The sequence below is a fragment of the Oenanthe melanoleuca genome, chromosome 5, assembly GCF_029582105.1.
Source record: "Oenanthe melanoleuca isolate GR-GAL-2019-014 chromosome 5, OMel1.0, whole genome shotgun sequence".
Taxonomy (NCBI): domain Eukaryota; kingdom Metazoa; phylum Chordata; class Aves; order Passeriformes; family Muscicapidae; genus Oenanthe; species Oenanthe melanoleuca.
In genome coordinates, this window is record NC_079339.1 from 29,215,718 (window position 1) to 29,221,273 (window position 5,556).

Here is a 5,556-nt window from a genome sequence, read left to right on the forward strand (position 1 = left end):
GTCCAAGGGGTTTCAGATGCCAGTCGTTTTCAGCCCAGGTGCGTGTGACCAACAGCTAGTACAGCAACCAGAGAGCCTTCCTAAACCAAAAAGTACATTTTAATCTTAATACAGCACAATGCAAGAGAGGTTTTAAACTCTGAACGAGCTATGTGTATGGATAGCTTAGCCTGTATCTGCCCCTTGCCCAGGGCAGCACCCTGACAGCTGCCTCTCCTCGGGTGAGGCTGAGCCTGTCTGCTCTCCACTGTCTTCTGGATCTCAGCCACAGCAAACACACAGAGCAATTTCACTGGAGTCAGTGACCAAAGGTTCACTGCTACCATCTCAGCCGAGATCTCAGTGAACCCTTGGAGGGTGGAGGGTCTGCCAGAAATTGCTTTACCTCTATTTTCCCCATCAGTGTCTCAATGTTTTAAGTAAGCTTCACTGTTGACACTATTCCACTCCCATCCTATCTAACACCGCCTCCTTATCTTTCCCAATCTCCTCTCCTCCTCACTTCTCCAATCACCACACTTTTCTTCTCTCTTCCCCATTCCAGGACAGAGTGTGGCCTTCCTGTAAGCAGGCTCTTGCCACTGCCACCCACCCAGCACCCTAACCTGTTCCTGGGAGTGCTGGCACTGACGTCCCTGCTCCAGTGATCTGACTGCAAGTGGATACCATGAGCTGGGGCTCTCCTCTTCAAATGCTGACATTTAGAATGTTTCAAGGTGACAGCTTCAACACACAAGTACCCAAAACCTTATTAACATCAGCCTCACAGATCCTACAACCCAAGGGATTGTCTATACGTAGCATTTTTCTGAATTAATTGCATATAAGGAAGTTAAAGCAAGGATATTTGTGTTACACTGTGTAACAAATAGGTTCTTCATGTTTTTCTAATAAATCTCAGGATTTCTGAGCACCAGAATCCAAGAGGAATCTGAAAGACATGTTTTCCTTAATAAACAAAACAAAAGAAACCTACACTGTTTTTATTTAGATGACAGTGAACTACAAAACCACTCCAATTAAAAGTGCAGGTTAAATAACTAATCCTTCTCCCAAAAAATCTTCCCAATGAGATTAATGGAGCAATGAATAGCATAAACCCACTAATTACATCAATGTAATATGGGTATTATTAAGAGACATCTAGCACCTTCTGCCTATGCACTGAAGCTTGCATCTTCTTTGGAGTCTCTCTTATAATGAGAAATAGTTGCTATTTTACTAGCTACATATTTGTATATAAGACTGGCAAAGAACTTGTTTGTTGTCTAGCTTTGGTATAACTTGTTGTCACATCAATGTTCCTAAAAATTATTTGCATGTCACCCATTTTCCTTATATGCAGTTTGCTGCAGCTAATACTTGCCACAGATTTCTACTGAACTATTTATCAGACATATGGAAACAAAATTTCAAAAGGCATTTCCCTAGAATCACAAGAACACTGAGAATGCTTTTTACATTGTCAGACTTAGTTGTTTATTATTTGATATGTAAAAGACTGAGGAACAAAACCATACAAAATAAGCAACTGCAACACTCTCCCAATTCCTTAATGCAGAAACATGAACATTACACAAGTCTTCAAGCTAACCTAACTTTAGGACAACACAGTCCTGCTCAGCACATCCATTTCCCTGGCACCAGCACTCAGGCCATCCATGGGGCTGCACCTGCAGCCAGACCAAGCCAGACCAAGGAACTCCTCAGCCGTCTGAATGCTATCATCATCTCTCAGATTTTGGCTCACAGCATATAGCCCAGCAGGAAGAAGCTCCCTTTTCAAAAAATACTTCATTACTTTGAACTCCAAGTGCTAGAGAAACCATACCTTTGGTTACAAATGTATCTATACTTGAAAGAAAACACTAATTGAAGAAAATATTCATTATACACATGAGTAGAGCAGTACAGCTGAAGAGAAAGATTTGACCTTAAGGCTCACATGATTAATACAAAGCTTAAGCTGTTCAGAAAAGGGGATTTGTTTTTTGTTTTGTATATAAATGGGCTTTCTGTGTCAAAATACTAATGATTAAAAATGTGTAGCATTTGTAGTAAGGGTAAATCAAACAAAAAACCAGTTAGAGTAGTGTGAACATCCACATGCATATACAAAAATAGTTAAAAACTAAAATCTCAGATTTCCCAAAACAGCACTTCCTTCTCTAACTGTTCCTCTGACACAAACACCAACATTCCTCGTGTCAGCAGGCTGGGGACCGCACGTGAGCATAATCTAGCAGTACTGCTCATCAAATGAGAATACAAAGAAAAGCAAACAAAAAGGAAAGCAAATTCCTAACTGGAAAGTCGTTAGTTATGCATTCCTTCAACTGTCCATTTTAGTATTTACATCCTTTCATTATTTCTACAATTCTCAACAAAGAAAGCTCAGGTCCATGCAACTAAATAGCGATCAGTTGTGCAACAGAAAAATCAAGTCACAACATTGCTCCGTGACTTATCTGGGATTCTCCTGGGAAGAAAGTGCCAAATTTGGAAACAGAAAGTGAGTATGTGTCTCGTCAGAAACTCCCCCTGTTTTGGCAGGACTTACACAGAGGATGATGCAGATTTCTCTTTTAACTGAAATCCCACCATGTGTCTTGATGAGGGCTGCTGAACCTGTTTCTACACTGGACTGAAATACTTGCAGTTACTTGAGGAAAATAAGTGATTTCAAGGTTATGTGCATCCCTTCCCAGATATATCTAGGTGGATCCCCTATCATTACTGAAAATTTCTGTCAAAGCCCTGAAAAGCACATTAGACTTCTGGAGTTTCAGATTTCTTCTAAAAGCCATGCCACCACCCAACAGCTAAAGAGGCTTGATCAGATGCCTGCATCCCCACACAACTACAGTCTCTGCAAATGCTTCTGTGGCTGTTTATTGCCAAAACCAAAAATGCATTTAAATAACTTCCAAGAGTCTTTATTTTTTGCTGTTATCTTGCAGTATCTTTGAAAAAGAAATTAAACTCAGGTTTCGAACAAACACACAACTGAATTCCCGCATGCTCTCTTCCATTATTAGACTATCACTTTTATCTCTGTGTACACTCATCCTTGCTTATGTTCCTTCCATTCTGCTCCTGCTAAGGCAATGAAAATGAACCAGCTGGATTTGCATTCATATTTTCATGAATTACCATGGCCCTCAGTATTTTTGGGCCAAGGGGCCACTGTGAGTGTTTTAATATTTCTCACAGCTTGCCATATATTCCTGCCATCTATCTTTTAGCACAAATCTCTCACCCATTTTCTTAATTTTAATTTCATTTCAAGAATGAGCTCTGACCTACTTGTTGCAAGCTGTTGTATCATCAAACACTCACAGACCCATTGCAGGGAATGGTTATTTATTCATATCAGCTCACATACCGTTCATTATCTTTGAGAGCTCATCTAACTTTGTTGTTGGTGATTTCAGGTTTGGTGAATACTTTTCTTTAAAACTGGGGTCAAATCTGACCTCACAATATGGCAGATTAAGCAGGAGATGAGTTTAAAAGGAGCAACTCTTACAAAACTCCACCTACACTTTCTTTACGAAGAAGTACAGAACCCATGTTATATCATGAAAGCACACTCACTGGCTTTTTGGTTATTGAAGGCAGGGTACTGTTGCCTGGCAACTTATCTGATTACCATTTTTTCAAGTATCACATGCACACTTAGATATGTTGCATAATAATGTCTGCTTTTATGCAGCCTAACCCAGTGGGGAAAAAAGAAGAGGGGGATGGGGGCAGGAAAGCTACCAAAATTCATGTCTTTCTTTTCTGGAAAAAAAGTACAAGACAGTAGCTCAAAAACATATTGAAACATTAGTATTCCTGAATTTTATTCCTGCTTTTCCTGGCTTGCTGAATGTGCTTATACAAGCATTTTACTTTATCTACTTGTCTGCAAAATGACACTAATAATACCAGCCTTACAGAGACACACTGAAAATTCATTAAGAACAGAGAGATTCTCAAATGAAAGATGCAGTGGAAGTGCTGGTGTTAGCACTTATAGCTTTTTAGTACTCCAAACGTTGCTAAGCCATGGTCCTTAAGAATAGCAAATGTTCATCATTGTCATATCATTGTCCAGTCCTTGTTTCTCAAACCAAGGAAAATACATTTCTCGCATCAGAATGGGACACTTTCCCATTTTCCATGTCTAATATGTAGCTGGGCAAATAAAAAATAAAACAAAAAACCTTCTCCCACTGCCCCACACACAAGGCAGGATACCCCAACTTGGAGTAACTACCTAAGAGAAGGACCTGGATTCTAGAAGTTGACCTTTTGTACATCCACAATTTAATAAGACAACATAATATAACAATGAATTGTCTTCTTTCTATGTGCACCTTATTCCACTGTACAGGAAATGGCTTAGCTGCTCCTAATACCATGCTAACCTCTGTCAGCTCAAATGACTGAGGCTGATGGTTTGGCAAGTATCTCATCTCCATGGTAAAGTATTAAGCAACAAAGGAAAACTGAAAGAAATAGCAGCCAAGCTCAGTATTGCTAAGGAATTATTACATTACCTTCACAGCATCTCTTCTCTCTCTAGTAAGACATTCAAGCTTTTTTATAAACTGTGCCCTGCATCCTGAAGCTCCTGTACTAGTCCTCTTCCACTTAAAAGCTTAATTGTCAGGTGTGCCTCAGAAAGAACTGCTGGATTAAAATAAACCAAATCACATGATATCTACCATAACACTAGGAGAAACTATACACACCTTAAAAATCCCAGAAATTACGAAAATAAATAACTCTTCTTCTAGAACTTACCAGAAGCATCCTTACCATAAGCCTCTGCAGACACAAAATACAAAGAAAATATATGGCTCCAAGTGTTCCATGGGTTAAACAAGTCCAGCCTTGCTAGGACAGCTAGCAGGAGAGAAAACAGCCAAATATACCACTATATCATCAGGAACATTCTGCTGCAAGCAGAGAGGAACGACTACCTAGAGCTCTGCATAGACACAGCCCCAGCCAAGATTTCTCAGTCCAGATTAGGCTGCTGGAGCCAAATGAACTGGACCATCATCTGTGCATGTATTCTGGATGAAGCAAATAAAAACAAACCAGACTCCCCATCCCCAGAAGGCACTTGGCAGTACACACAGAACTATGCTAGAGCTACCCATACTAAAGAGAGAGCTCCCTCCTTCAGAAGTACTTCATCATGGTCCCAGCAGTATCATGAAAACAGGACAGAGAGGTGCTCCACAGAAGTTCTTCATATAGGCTACATCCAATAAATGGCACACCTAAGAGCAAAGATCCAGCAAGGAAGAAGTCAAACAGCAGCTTCACCACACTATGTATTAACACTCACCTAGTGACTACTAATGCTTGGATCTTATGCAATGAAAGCAAGACAGCATTTGTGGTAGGGAAGATTCCCTCAGCCATTTAATCCAGCTTTGACAGAAGCATGTGAGGGCGGGGGAGTTTTGAAATAAGGTTGTGGTGAACCCTTGTGCACTGACACCAACAAAAATCCAGAACAAAAGAAAGGATAACATAAAACACTTCCCTCTTTTA